The sequence below is a fragment of the Lutra lutra genome, chromosome X (genome assembly GCF_902655055.1).
Source record: "Lutra lutra chromosome X, mLutLut1.2, whole genome shotgun sequence".
Taxonomy (NCBI): Eukaryota; Metazoa; Chordata; class Mammalia; order Carnivora; family Mustelidae; genus Lutra; species Lutra lutra.
Window position 1 is genome coordinate 84,572,417 of NC_062296.1, and position 15,858 is coordinate 84,588,274.

At 42.2% G+C, this 15,858-nt stretch overlaps 1 protein-coding gene across 30 annotated transcripts in view; it reads left to right on the forward strand.

Moving 5' to 3' along the window:
• Positions 1–15,858, forward strand: part of ADGRG2 (adhesion G protein-coupled receptor G2) — a 143,731-nt gene that overhangs the window by 41,101 nt on the left and 86,772 nt on the right. For 19 of the 30 annotated variants that reach the window (XM_047715247.1, XM_047715275.1, XM_047715246.1 and 16 more), the window contains 2 exons: positions 14,013–14,164; positions 14,331–14,377. The exons of 4 other annotated variants lie outside the window; for them this stretch is intronic. The gene's annotated coding sequence lies outside the window, so the exon portion shown is untranslated. Of the gene's footprint in view, positions 1–12,439; positions 12,573–14,012; positions 14,165–14,330; positions 14,378–15,858 lie in introns of those variants that run through there. 7 more of the 30 variants (XM_047715256.1, XM_047715252.1, XM_047715255.1 and 4 more) reach the window with 3 other exon arrangements.

A 15,858-nucleotide genomic window follows, 5' to 3' on the forward strand; every position in this document is an offset into this window, starting at 1 on the left:
TTAGCAGATGGGAAGGAGCAAAACTAATTCTCTCTAAATGGGAAGGCTCTATAGACAGTTTTAGAACATAGGAAGGGAAATAATGCAAGATGTTTGAGGCAGCAATATTTCTCTGCTCTGCCAACAGCAGCATTAAGAAATTAAGAAAAATCTTAGAAATCTGTACCGGAGGGTCTGCTTCCAATTTACACTCCTGGATGGAAACCGTTAAAATTCCCATCCACCTGATATTTTGGTGCTCAATTCAGAAGTACATTCACGCATGCACCTAGAGAAGAAAAGAACTCCAGGGAATCCTAAGGGAGAGAGTTCCATTGAAAACATCTCTCTCTCTCTCTCTCTCTCTCAAACACACATACACACATGAATATTCATCCAACCTGACATCTAATTTGACCTTTCTAAACATTAATGTTTGACCCACAAACAAATGGTAGGTTCCAGGCCCACAGGGAAAAGTAAGCTTTTAAAAAGTCTGAAAAAACATCATTCAGGGGAAAAATAAATTAGAAAGGGAATAAAGTGCACACTATAAATATGGAAGTGGGAAAAAAAAGCATTTTAAGAAATGACCTTCTGGCTTCTGGGTTGTACTGAGTGCTTTGATGTCATTAGCAAGATGATCCTATTGATTGTCTTTATTCTTGTAGTAAACAAATGGAAATCTAAGCATTTTACCACTCACAATGCGGTGTTTCCTGTAGTTATAAATATATTTTCTGCTTACTTAGCCTGAGCAGCCATTTCGGAGAAGGGGTCTTGGGCTATGCCCTGTAACTGTTGCGTGTCTGGCTTGAAAGGTCCATTTTCTTTCTTTCTTTCTTTCTTTCTTTCTTTCTTTCTTTCTTTCTTTCTTTCTTTCTTTCTTTCTTTTTTTTCCTTAAAGATATTCATGAATTTATTAGAGAAAGAGCAAGGGGAGGGGCAGAGGGGGAAGGAGAGGGACAAACAGACTCCATGCTGATCTGTGGAGCCCAACGTGGGGCTTGATCCCATGACCCTGAGATCATGACCTGAGCCGAAACCAAGAGTCGGATGCCCAACACACTGAGCCACCCCAGTACCCTGAAATGTCCAGTTTCTTATGACACTTCCACTCTGGTGGGTAGAGGGGAGGGCTAGAACTGAACCTCCATAGCCTACTCAACAGGTCACAGTGACAGATGACTCCTGCAGGGAGATTATCATCAGCAAGTGTTCAGAGATGGGCTGGAGACTCTGCCAAGGGTCTGCCTTATGGCCTGCTCGTCCCTAGAAACATCTTGCTGAATCACTTTCTGAGAGAGTGGGGCCATCAACCTTGCAGGGTCTGTGGAGTCGGCTTGGTGGGTTTCAAAAGGAGTGAGTTAGAGGAAAAAAGGAGGCAGGCTGTGAATTAGAACTAGCCCAGGCCAGTGGATAGTACCAATGGGTCCGAAATGGGTACTTTGTAGTACTTGTATCAGGAAAAGAAGAAAGCAAGAAGCGTGGGGGGAAATAATGAAAGGAAGGCAGGGTAGAGAAAGGAAACAAAGAATGAAGAGGAAGGAGAGGAAGAGAGGATAGGTACATAAATTAGCTTTTCCTGTGTAACAAAACGCCCCCAAATTTGGTGGCTCAATAGAGCCAGGTTTCAGGAACAGCAAGACAGCGCAAACTTCCATGCTCAAGCACTTTTCAAGCTCTTGCTTGTATCACATTTGCTAATGTCCCATTGGGCATAGAAAGTGGCAAGGCCAGCCCACGTTCAGGGGCTGAAGCAAAAGACTCCACCTTTTGATAGCTGGACCTGTGAAGTCACTTTGCAAATGGACAAGCATACTGGGATAGCAAGAATGCATGGCTAGTTTTATAACCTACCACCAAAGGGAAGGACTAGAAATTTCTTTTGTGGCCATAGTTGGCAGAGACACAATAGCATAGAGGTTGAGTGTGAGGCTCTCGCACTGGATTGAAAAATGATATTAATGAATCACCAGGTTCCTATTTTCCACACTTTATTTGTCAATTAGGGCTGGATAATAATGTAAATTCTTACTCATTTCCAGTGGGAACAATGAAATCTTTATGGGCAAAAAGTTTCTTTGTCTTTTACTTCCCGAAATTGGACTAAGGAAAAGTTAAGTGGTTAGTGCATCTCATGTGGCAAATATTTTTGGAAACAGAAAGATTTTAATGCACTAGACTTTATTTCTAGCCCCAATGTAGTATCAAGTGTACAACAACTTAACAAAGGAGAAATTGATGTGATAGTTTCTTAGTTGCTTGGTGGAATCCCTCCTACAGGCACAATTATTTTGTTTTTATCCTCATTTATATATGTTTTTGTTGTATTTTATTTCATTACTGAAAGTACAATATCAAAACATAGTTTAAGTAGAGAAAAATGTCCAGCATTTGTCACTACCCAGTGGGAAGAGAAGTTAAGAGAAAATATCAGGTATGACAACTGGGATTGATTTAAGGCTGTGATAGTTACCTAATTTCAGTTTTCATGGTGACATGTTTTCAAAGAAAGGGATTGCATTAAATGTGTAGATTGCTCTAGGCACCATAGACATTTTTCACAATGTTTGTTCTTGCAATCCATGAGCATCGAATATTTTTCTATTTCTTTGGGTCTTCCTCAATTTCATGAGTATTCTATAGTTCTCTGAGTATAGATTCTTTGCCTCTTTGGTTAGGTTTATTCCTAGGTATCTTACGGTTTTGGGTGCAATTATAAATGGGATGGACTCCTTAATTTCTCTTTCTTCTGTCTTGCTGTTGGTGTATAGAAATGCAACTGATTTCTGTGCATTGATTTTATATCCTGACACTTTATTGAATTCCTGTATGAGTTCTAATAGTTTTGGAGTGGAGTCTTTTGGGTTTTCCACACAAAGTATCATATCATCCGCAGAGAGTGAGAGTTTGACTTCTTTGCTGATTCGGATGCCTTTTATTTCTTTTTGTTGTTTGATTGCTGAGGTAGGACTTGTAGTACTATGTTGAATAGCAGTGGTGATAGTGGACATCCCTGTCGTGTTCCTGACCTTAGGGGAAAAGCTCTCAGTTTTTCCCCCTTTGAGAATGATACTCGCTGTGGTTTTTTCATAGATGGCTTTGATGATATTGAGGTATGTACCCTCTATCCCTACACTTTGAACAGTTTTGATCAGGAAAGGATGCTGTACTTTCGTCAAATGCTTTTTCAGCATCTATTGAGAGTATCATATGGTTCTTGTTCTTTCTTTTATTAATGTATTATATCACATTGATTGATTGATTTGCAGGTGTCGAACCAACCTTGCAGTCCAGGAATAAATCCCACTTGGTCATGGTGAATAATCCTTTTTTTTTTTAAGATTTTATTTATTTATATGACAGACAGAGATCACAAGTAGGTACAGAGGCAGACAGAGAGAGTGGGGGGAAAGCAGGCTCCCCGCTGAGCAGAGAGCATGATGTGGGGCTCCATCCCAGGACCTTGAGATCATGACCCAAGCTGAAGGCAGAGGCTTAACCAATTGAGCCACCCAGGTGCCCCGAATAATCCTTTTAATGTACTGTTGGATTCTATTGGCTAGTATTTTGGTGAGAATTTTCGCATCTCTGTTCATAAAGGATATTGGTCTGTAATTCTCCTTTTTGGTGGGGTCTTTGTCTGGTTTTGGGATCAATGTAATGCTTGTCTCATAAAATGAGTTTGGAAATTTTCCTTCCATTTCTATTTTTTGGAACAGTTTCAGGAGAATAGGTATTAATTCTTCTTTAAACGTTTGGTAGAATTCCCCTGGGAAGCCATCTGGCCCTGGGCTCTTGTTTGTTGGAACATTGTTTTTTTTTAAGATTTTATTTATTTATTTGACAGACAGAGATCACAAGTAGGCAGAGAGGCAGGCAGAAAGAAGAGAAGGGAAGCAGGCTCCCTGCCGAGCAGAGAGCCCAATGCGGGGCTCGATCCCAGGACCCTGGAATCATGACCTGAGCTGAAGGCAGAGGCTTTAACCCACTGAGCCACCCAGGCACCCCTGTTGGAACATTTCTGATGACTGCTTCAGACTCCTTACTGGTTATGGGTCTGTTCAGGATTTCTCTTTCTTCCTGGTTCAGTTTTGGTAGTTTATACATCTCTAGGAAGGCATCCAGTTCTTCCAGATTGTCAAATTTGCTGGCATATAGTTGCTCATAATGTGTTCTTAAAAATTGTTTGTATTTCTTTGGTATTGGTTGTAATCTCTCCTCTTTCATTCATGATTTTATTTATTTGCGTCCTTTCTCTTTTCTTTTTGAAATTCTGGCCAGGGGTTTATCAATCTTATTAATTCTTTCAAAGAACCAGCTCCTAGTTTCATTGATTTATGCTACATCTCTTTTGGTTTCTATTTCATTGATTTCTGCTCTGATCTTTATTATTTCTCTTCTTCTGCTGGGTTTAGGCTTTCTTTGCTGTTCTTTCTCCAGCTCCTTTAGGTATAGGGATAGGTTGTGTACTTGAGACCTTTCTCGTTTCTTTTTTTTTTTTTTAAAGATTTTATTTATTATTCATTTGACAGAGAGAGATCATAAGTAGGCAGAGAGGCAGGCAGAGAGAGAGGAAGAAGCAGGCTTCTGAGCAGAGAGCCCGATGCGGGGCTCGATCCCAGGACCCTGAGATCATGCCCTGAGCCAAAGGCAGCGGCTTAACCCGCTGAGCCACCCAGGCGCCCCCCTTTCTCGTTTCTTGAGAAAAGCTTGTATTGCTATGTACTTTCCTCAGGACCGCTTTTGCTGTGTCCCACGGATTTTGAACCATTGTGTTTTCATTATCATTTGTTTCCATGAATTTTTTCAGTTCTTCTTTAATTTCCTGGTTGACCCATTCATTCTTTAGTAGGATGCTCTTTAGCCTCCATGTACTTGGGTTCTTTCCAACTTTCCTCTTGTGATTGAGTTCTAGCTTCAGAGCATTGTGGTCTGAAAATATGCAGGGAATCATCCCAGTCTTTGGGTACTGGTTGAGACCTGATTTGTGACCCAGGATGTGGTCTATTCTGGAGAATGTTCCATGTGCACTAGAGAAGAATGTGTATTCTGTTGCTTTGGGATGGAATGTTCTGAATGTATCTGTGATGTCCATCTGGTCCAGTATGTCATTTAAGGCCTTTATTTCCTTGTTGATCTTTTGCTTGGATGATCTGTCCATTTCAGTGAGGGGGTGTTAAAGTCCCCTACTATTATTGTATTATTGTCGATGTGTTTCTTTGATTTTGTTATTAATTGGTTTATATAGTTGGCTGCTCCCATGTTAGGGGCATAGATATTTAAAATGGTTAGATCTTCTTGTTGGACAGACCCTTTAAGTATGTTATAGTGTCCTTCCTCATCTCTTATTATAGTCTTTGGCTTAAAATCTAATTTATCTGATATAAGGATTGGCACCCCAGCTTTCTTCTGATGTCCATTAGCATGGTAAATTGTTTTCCACCCCCTCACCTTAAATCTGGAGGTGTCTTTGGGTCTAAAATGAGTTTCTTGTAGACAGCATATTGATGGATTTTATTTTTTTATCCATTCTAAAACCTAGTGTCTTTTGATTGGGGCATTTAGCCCATTTACATTCAGGGTAACTATTGAAAAGATATGAATCTAGTGCCATTGTATTGCCTGTAAGGTGGCTGTTACTGCATATTGTCTCTATTCCTTTCTGGTCTACTACCTTTAGGCTTTCTCCTTGCTTAGAGGACCCCTTTCTCCTTGCTTAGAGGGTGCAATATTTCCTATTGGGCTGGTTTGGTGTTTGCAAATTCTTTTAATTTTTGTTTTTTTATCTCTCCTTCTATTTTCAGTGATAGCCTAGCTGGATATAGTATTCTTGGTTGCATATTTTTCTCATTTAGTGCTCTGAATATATCATGCTAGTTCTTTCTGGCCTGCCAGGTCTCTGTGGATAAGTCTGCTGCCAATCTAATATTTCTACCATTGTATGTTACAGACTTCTTGTCCTGAGCTGCTTTCAGGATTTTCTCTTTGTCACAAAGACTTGTAAGTTTTACTGTTTGATAATGGGGTATGGATCTACTTTTATTGATTTTTGAGGGGGGGGTTCTCTGTGCCTCCTGCATTTTGATGCTTTTTCCCTTTGCCATATTTGGGAAATTCTCTACTAGAATTTGCTCCAGTACCTTCTGCCCCTCTCTCTCTTTCTTCTACTGGGAACCCAATTGTTCTAAATATTGTTTTGTCTTATGGTATCACTTATCTCTCGAGTTCTCCCCTCATGGCCCAGTAGTTGTTTGTCTCTCTTTTGCTCAGCTTCCATATTCTCTGTCATGTGGTCTTCTGTATTATTAATTCTTTCTTCTGCTTCATTTGTCCTAGCAGTACGAGCCTCCATTTTTTTATTGTACCTCATTAATAGCTTTTTTGATTTCAGCTTTGTTAGATTTTAGTTCTTTTATTTCTCCAGAAAGGGATTTTATTTCTCCAGAAAGGGTTTCTCTAATATCTTCCATGCCTTTTACAACCCTACTAGCTAGCACCTTGAGAATCATCATTCTGAACTCTAGTTCTGACATATTACCAATGTCCATATTGATTAGGTCCCTAGCCATTGGTACTGCCTCTTGTTCTTTTTTTTTGTGTTGAGTTTTTCTGCCTTGTCATTTTATCCAGATAAGAATATATGAAGGAGAGAATAAAATACTAAAAGGGTGACAAAGACCCCAGAAAAATGTACGCTAACCAAATCAGAAGAGACCCAAAACCAGGGGAGAAAAAAGGAGGGGAAAAGAAATTTTTAAAAATTTATATGTGTGTGTATACATACACACACATACATACATACATACATATACATATACATATACATATACACACACATATAGGTGCATAGAACAGAGCCACCCACTTGATTTAGGGTGTATTCTGGTCTCTTAGAAGAAACTACCTTCCAAAATTTTAAAGAAAGAAAAACTTATATACATACAAAAACAAGGGTAAACATGATAAAGGGATGGAATATGACTGTAAAGATGAAAATTAAAAAGAAACTCTAAACAAGGAATTGATAAGTTAGTTGGAAAAAGAAAAAAAAAGACAAGAGAATATGCTCAGGCTGGAGAGTAGAACAAAGCCATGTGCCAGATTTAGGGTATATTTTGATCTATTAGAAGAAATTGTACCCCAAAATTTTTTAGGGAAAAAAAACTATATATAAAAAACAAGGTTAAATACAATGAAGAGATAAAATATGACTATAACAATAAAGGTTAAAAAAGTTTTTTTAAGAAAGGTATTGTTAAGATAAACTAGTTAGAAAATGTTAAAAGAGGAAAGAGGGAAATTTAAAAAATAGAATAAGAAAAAAATTAAATTAAAAAAAAATTTTAACTTTGCAAGAATAAAGGATCCTGGGGGAAAAGCCATGAATTCTATGCGTTGCTTTCCCCTAGCTCTGGAGTACCACTGTTTTCCTTGGTTGGTGAGGTTGGTCTTGGCTGGATGTTCTTGTTGATCTTCTGGGGTAGGATCTGTTGCCGTGATTCTCAAATGTCTTTGCCCGAGGTGGAATTGCACCACGCCCCCCTTGCCAGGGGCCAGACTGAGTAATCTGCTCGGGTTCGCTCTTGGGGAGCTTTTGTTCCCTGAATGCTTTCCCTATGGCTTTGGAGGATGGGAGTGAAGATGGTGGCCTTCCAGTCTCTGGCCAGAGGAACCAAGAGCTTGGGGCCCCACTCTGCAGTGCGCCGTCAGAGAAAAACAGTCAATCCCTCCTGTCTCCCTGGTCTCCGGCCTCACTCTGAGCTCACCCAGCCTGTGACCGAGCATTTCTGTCTCTGGCGCACAGCCCTGTTTGGAGTCTCCAAGCCCAGCAATTTCTTGCTGCGCTGCTCCTCCCGGAGATGGAAGGTGCGTCTCCCCAGATCTGCCACTTGTGGGGTCCCTGCTCAAAGAGCAGTGGCCTGGCTGTGCCTTAGATCATGGTTTAAGGTAACCCCAAGCTGAGAGCTCACTTCTCGGCTCCATCTCTGCAGCTGGCTTCCCCACTCTGATACCTGGCAGCTCTGCCACACTCAGACACCCCTGATCCTTCTGTGACCCCATGGGTCCTGAGACCACACTGTCCCCACAAGGGGTCCACTCCTGCTTAGCCTCTGGAGTCATGTCCCTCAGCGGAGCTGACTTCTAAAAGTTCGGATTTTGTGCTCTGCTGCTCTACTGCTTGCCAGGATCCGGCCCCTCCCCCCATAGTCTATCTTCCTGTGGCTTTGGATTCCCTCCTCTGCATATCCTACCTTCTGGAAAGTGGTCGATTTTCTGTTCCTAGAGTTGCTGCTCTTCTTCTCTTCTATCTCCTGTTGAGTTTGTAGGTGTTCAGAATGGTTTGATAACTAGCTGACCTCCTGGGATCTGATGTCATTTCAATCTGCTACTCCTCTGCCATCTTGCTTTTTACCAAGTTGTGCCCTTTTTGAAACACCTTTACTCCACCATGTCTGGTGGAGGTCTGTGGGCGCATCCCTCAGCAGGTTGGGTCTGGTTATCAGGGAGTCATTCCAAGGTGGGTCTCTCATCATGTGGTCTTCAGTACTGTTTCTCCAGCTCTGGACAGAGGTAACCATCCACATTCTAGGCCCTGGGATAGTTGGGCAAGTGTCAAGCTAGGTAAAGGGAGAGAAGGAAAAGAGGGAAAACCATAGGATGAAGGAGAGAGAGAGTACGGGTATACATCAGAGATACTGTGGTTTTGGTTCCAGACTCCCACAACAAAGCAAGTCAAGTGAAGTTTTTGGTTTCCCAGCACATACGGACGTTATGTTTCTACTATAGTGTATTCTATTAAGTATACATTAGCGTTATGTCTTAAGAAACAATGTATATACCTAATTCCACAATACTTTATTGCAAAAAATGCTAACCATCATGTGAGCTTTCAGCAACTTGTAATCACTGATCACTATAAAAAATACAATAATAGAGAACAAGTTTGAAATATTATGGAAATTACCAAAATGGGACATAAAGACACAAAGTGAGCAGACGCAGTTGGGAAAATGATGCTGAGAGACCTGCTTGTGGCAGGGTTGCCACAACCCTTCCATGTGTTAAAAAACAAAAACAAGGGCGCCTGGGTGGCTCAGTGGGTTAAGCCGCTGCCTTCGGCTCAGGTCATGATCTCAGGGTCCTGGGATCGAGCCCCGCATCGGGCTCTCTGCTCAGCGGGGAGCCTGCTTCCTCCTCTCTCTGCCTGCCTCTCTGCCTACCTGTGATCTCTGTCTGTCAAATAAATAAATAAAAAATCTAAAACAACAACAACAACAACAAAACAAAAAACAAAAAAACAAAATCCACCAAAACAAAACCAAAAAACCACAAAAGACTCCCACCAAACCCCATTGTATCTCTGAAGCACAATAAAGAGAAGTGCAATAAAACAAGTTATGCCGGTAGAAGGGACGAACAGAAGAGAACAGTGGGGGAGAGGGGAGGAGAGAAAAGAAAGCCCTAGCGCTGCAGAGAAAAGTGGCCCAGTGCTGATGGTTGCAGGAGGCCCACCAGGTACTTTTCCTCGCCTGGTTTGTTCCATCTCAGCACAAGGCCTCACCGCAGGGACTATGAGGTCATCTTTTTAGACGTTTCAGAAAGCAATTCCAAAAGTGCTCTCATAGTCACTTCTACAGTAGAATAGTGATCAATACGAGGACATTCTTCCTCCTGATTATCTTACATCTGGGGTTATGGTTTAAGCCACCTTTTTGACATCCTCTCTGCCCGTGATAGATCTGGAGAACACCTCGCCGCCATTTTCTTTCTGTGAGGGCCCTGTGTAGTTAGCAGCTGTTTTCATAATCCACCACAACCTCCATGTGGATGTGCAGTATGACTTTTCCCCAGCCTGGCCAGATTATATTTTTAATATGTTCCGTTGCTTTTCTGCTCCATCTCTCCTGGTCCTTCCTAGTCATCCTCTCCACTTCACTCTTCGTGCTTCACCCACATCCAATGGATTCCAAGTCCTGCCCACTCCATGCCGGTTGTTGGCTCTGTGTCTTGGTTTAAGCTATTTTTTCTCTGGAATGCTCTTTCCCATTTTATCACATAAAGGGCATTGTGTATCCTTTGGGATGCAGCGTGACTGTTACCTCCTTGAGGAAATGCTCCTAGATCCATTTCCCTGCACTGGTTTACTGCCCTTCCTCAGAGCTCCTGCAGTGTCTGTGACAGAGCCCACAGCTGTTCATATGGCACTTCCAGAACTTGACATTCTGGATTCAGGCTCTGTTGATTCTCTTGGCCACAGTGCAGGCTGCACAGCCATACGGATTGGCCCTGTTATGGGCATGTAGTAGGCGTTCAGTAAATGTTCACTGAGTGAAGTATCTTTAGAATTTCCCAAAGCCAAATGGTGGCATCCAGAATGGAACACATCAGTCTGTGTAGGTAATGATCTTATTAGGTTGGGTCTGACTAGCAATGGAGCCACCAGAAAGTTCTAGAATCACTCCTGTTTGTTCTTTGAGGGTAATATGTACTACTCTACAGTCAAGAACCTGCATATCCCTGACTTTCTCCTGTATATGCCCACAAGCCTAACCTTCACCGTCATCTCTATCCACGCAATTTGCTTTTCCTACTAGCATGGAGAAGGTTCTCTTTGTTTCTTTCTGCCCTTGTTCCCAAATTATCAAAGCCTCTTTGTTCTCAGGTTGTTTCTTCCATGGTGGTGTGAACACCAGGAACTGTCGGCCACTCTGCCCCTCAGTCTGGGCCACTCGTTAATCATTAGGCTTCAGATGAAGTGCTGAGTCTTTCAGGATGCCGTATGTCATCAGCATTTTCTTTTTGTTTTCTTTTTTTGATTTTTTTTGTCTATTTTTTAAATTGATCCTTCGACCAGCATTGTATTACCCCAGAGGGCAGGGGTACAACTGCCTGGGGCTGGCTGGCCATTACCTGTGTACTTGGCCTGTTTTGCTGATTATCCCCAGGATGCTTGGGCCCTGTGGCCAGCACCAGGGCCTCTGAGGAGTGTCCAAGCACAAGAGTCCTGGTTCTTGGGGAGCAAGGCTTGAACTGCACACAGAGACCACTTACTTCCCACCCAAACCACTTGTACAGTCTGCTTGCCCTTTTCCCCCCTCCGCTCACTCTGGTGTTACCCTGGCTTTTAGCCAGCTTGATAAATAGAGGAAGTTGGATGCCTTTCCAGCCTCCCTGATGTCATGGTTTGGGGCCGTCTGCACCTGGGGGAGGTTTCAGTTAATCCTAGCAGCTGGTGAATTTGCTGTTCTCTGAGCAATTTCTCTGTTCTGTGCCATGTCTTACATAAGTCGATACAGTTCCTTTTACGACTTGCCCTTTCCTTTCAATGATGTAAGAAGCTCAAACATTGGAGTCACTAATGTTTTGTTCCTGGAGGCCGGGGCTCATTGGGTCCTGATTCCTGTTTAATTTCTGTGGGAGATAAAGGATGGTGCGTGTGTGGTGACAGTGCCCAGGAGGGACCCCAGGGGCTGGAACTCTTTCATTAAGTGTAGGCCTCTCTGTCCATCAGGCCTTGCACATCATTGCTTTTGACATTCTTTTCCACAACTTGCTCAAGTGAGTTCCTGCTCCCCCGCTGGGAAGCTGGTTTCTTGGCTCTGTGACCAGAAGGCTTCGTGCTTTCAGTGAGGCCTTTCTAATTGGATTAGGGCAGGGCCAGGGGAGATGGCCTCCCATTGAGCCAGGGACGGCTTTACCTCCTAGTTAGTTTCCTTCTGACCTCAACTTGGGAGCTCTTTTTGGAGAACCTGGATGGCGTGGCCCACTTTCTGACTTCTGCTTTTCTTTGCTAGAACAAATATATTTAATTACATAAGTAAATACACAGATATGTGTCTTGTGTTCTCTTGGGCTTCATATCCAACCCCCACAAACCTCCAATCACCGCCCCCCTCCTCGCTTTTTGTGGAGACTTGTGGATTTCCCTCCAGGCTTTTTTGTGTGCATTCTTAGTCACTACATACACCAGCATATATATGTATTGCTTTGCTTGTTTTTTAACAGATCTTACTATACGTATTATTAAGAAACTTGATTTTTTCTTTTGGCTTACATGTATTCACAATCTCTATGTCAGTACATATAGATCAACTTCATTTTCTTAAGCATTGCGTAATGGTCCATGATATGGATGGACCATCATTTATTTAACTATTCATCTACTGATGGAGACTTGGGCTTTTTCCCCAGTCATACAAAGCTGCAATTATAGCTTTTTTGGTGTGTATTTCTGTGGGGACAACTTCTGGAATAATTTCTGGATCAAAAGGTATGCACACCTAACATTTCAAAACCTAAACTATTCTCTCAAGGTTGAGGTTTCTGTTCTTTTCTTTCTTTCTTTCTTTCTCCTTCTTCTTCTTCTTCTTTTTTAAGATTTTATTTATTTATTTGACAGAGCAAGTGTGAGAGCACAAGCAGAGGGAGCGGCAGAGGGAGAGGGAGAAACAGACTCCCCACTGAGCAGGGAGCCTGATGTGGGTCTTGATCCCAGAACCCCGGAATCATGACCTGAGCTGAAGGCAGATGCTTAACCAACTGACCCCCCGGGTACCCCAAAGCTGATGTTTCCACCAACAGTGTATGTGAGTGTTCATTTCCCCACATGCTCTACAGCTTTGGGTATTAGTAGCCTTTTACATTTCTTTATCCAGTGGGCAAAACAAATTTTATTGTGGTTTGACTTCTTTTTCTACCTGAAAGTACTCCAAAGGAGCAAAGAGAGCCTCGTGTTGTTTATTAATAAACTTGGTGACCAGGAACCACGAAGTGTGCTTCATTGTGGCTGTCAGGTTTTGAAAAAGTAATGTGTTTGAGGTGTGAAATTTCATCAAAAATCCCTAAGTAGAAAATCTTTGTTTGCACAAATATGAACTGAAATTATTTCCATACTCAAGTAACAATCAATTTGTATCTTTGATTATTTGGATGTTTTTCAGTTGTTAATCCTACATCCATTCCACATTGAGCTTTGGGCCGTATGTTTGTAATTTGTTCATCCTAGGACAGGACAACTTGGTTGGCCTTCATTTTTGTCTTCTTTAAACATTGGTTAATGAAGTTTTTCTGACATATCAGGCTTTATTAGGAACTTTTTAAAAGATTTTATGTTTAAGTACTTTCTACACCCCAGATCAAGAGTCACATGCTACAACTAAGCCACTCACATGCCCCAAGAACTTTTTTTTTTTTTTTTTTTTGGTAAAGAACATATCAGGGTGTCTAGGTGGCTCAGTGGGTTGAGTGTCTGCCTTCCTCTCAGGTCATGGTCCCAGGGTCCTGGGATTGAGCCCTATGTCCCAGCTCCCTGCTCAGCGGGTTGTCAGCTCCTGCCTCTCCCTCTGCCTCCCTCCTCATGTGCTGTCTCGTGCTGTCTCTGAATAAATAATCTTAAAAAAACCCAAAAGGACCTATCACGATCAATAGAAACTCATCATGACTTATTTCTTCTTTGAATTCATATCTTAGATTCCTCCTTGAGAATTGACCTTCTGTGTATTGACTGAAGCCAAAAGTAGGTCATTTGGTTCCAAAATCACCTATGGACTGTTTTCTTTTACAAGTCTTGATTTGAAAATCGTTATGCCTGTATTTCACATTAGGGGATACCATTGTGTGACGGGACTGTCCTCTTCGAGTTAATAGCTATGCCAGTGTTTCGGTTTCGAAGTAAAGCACAGTGGAATATTCTGAAAGAACCAAGTCGGGTTGTCAGCAATGTGCTCCTCCTCCGGTGGGCGGGGTCTTCCCTTTCACCGGTACGCATCCGCCTTGCCCCTCACTCTTGTCATGCCGGTACCCCCACCATTCCCTTGCACCTCTGAGCCAAACTTAACACTCATTAGAGTTATTTATTTGTCTCCTCTGTGGAGAAAGAATTCTGCCTCTGGTTTTAGGGGCATAAGAGACATAAATGACCCGATTGTTGCTATCAAGGAGTTTAGGTTGTAGGGAAGTTAAGTCCCAAAACCATGTAGAAGTGTCTAACAAAGCATGATCTCTCAAATGGTCTACCTCGTCCCCAGATCTGATCATTGCACTGTCCAGTGTCGCTGCCGGGCTATGAACGCGCCCTGAGACTGAGCAGTGGTACACGCTCCTAAAACACGAACACCGTCAACCCCGACACCGGCTTCGGACTGGCCTTCCGGTTTAAAATGAGTTCCTGAGGAGCAGGGTTTGCTTCCTCCATTTCTTTTCTTATCTCTGCTTCCACGTTCAAGTCCTCGTATTTAGCTGTGGGGTCTGCGGGCCACAGTCAACAGGCTGACAGTAGCTAGAAACGTTATGGTACCAAGAAGGGCCACTTTCCATTAATATAATTTTCTTTTTCTCATTTTCAGATTTGTACAGAGTCTCTCCATCTTCTCTTTTGAATTTCCTGCTGCAGGTGAGTGAGGCTTTTTTTTTTACATGATAATGTAGCAATAACATGTTTGGTTGTTCCCCCCCCCCCCCACAACGTCTCTTCCTTTCAGATCCCTATCCCCTTAACCACTGTATGTTTTGTTTCATTTCGTGTTGAACTCCTCACAACTATTGGAGCCTTCTTTCTTCTTTAGACATTTTCTTTTCCTTGGCGATTCTATTGTGGACCCATTTCTTCTTGCTAATCCAATTGTTTAAGAAATTTCAGAAATGGTTACACATTTTGAAGTGCAGTAAAATCTGGGGAAGGAAAGTGATCATTTCCAGAGAACTCTTTGGGATTTGGTTTCACTCTTCCTCTTTCCTTCTTTCTCCCTTGACTGGCTTCCCTGTCTCCAACAGCTTTTCTTATGCTTTGAAATGGACTGTTTAACACACACACACTCACTCTCTCTCTCTCTTTTTTTTTTTTTAACACATTTGGGTTCTTTTTTTAAAAGATTTTATTTATTCATTTGAGAGAGAGAGAGAGCACAAGCAGGGGGAGTGGCAGACAGGGGAAGAGGGAAAAGCAGGCTCCCTACTGAGCAGAGAGCCCGATGTGGGACTCGATCCCAGGATCCTGGGATCATGACCTGAGCCAAAGGCAGACGCTTAATTGACTGAGCCACCCAGGCGCCCCTGAATGGTCTCTTTTTTACCTAAAGTGCTGTGCCTGTGCAAATTCCAAAGTCTGCTCCTAACCAGATTTCTGCTCCCAACTCTTCTTCTACACAGAAATTTTTAAACCACTACTAACTTACACTTCTCTTTCCTTTGAGACTCATAAATTGGCTATTTCTGAACTTCACTGGTATAAACAATAGAAATCTTGTAACCAATGCACGTAGTTACTGCAATTAATACAAATTATAAGAAATCCTATCATAATTTAAATGATAAATAACAACACAGTTATTAAGTTAAATGTCAACACATTATTATTATAGGTAAGGTTAAAATATCAGAGCAGTGTCATGCAGCTAGTAAATGGCCAAGCTGAGACTTGAAGCAAGAGTTGACATGGTGCGGGCACCTGGGTGTCTCAGTGGGTTAAAGCCTCTGCTTTCGGCTCAGGTCATGATCTCAGGGTCCTGGGATCAAGCCTCACATCGGGCTCTCTGCTCAGCGGGGAGCCTGCTTCCTCCTCTCTCTCTGCCTGCCTCTCTGCCTACTTGTGATCTCTCCCTCTCTCTGTCAAATAAATAAATAAAATCTTAAAAAAAAGAGTTGACATGATGCAATGACAAAAGCAAGGAAGGGCACAGAATATTGGTAGGCAGTTTGCTTTTCTTTATACCTCATTTTTAATCAAATATGATCTTCTAATTTCACAAACCATGTACTTCTTCTGCCCCATCCCTGTCCCCATCCCCCAGTGTAGATCACCACCTTGAGGATGCTTTTAAGGAGTTTCCTATTTTTCTCCTCTACATATTGATGGAATTATCCTGCAGCAAGAGA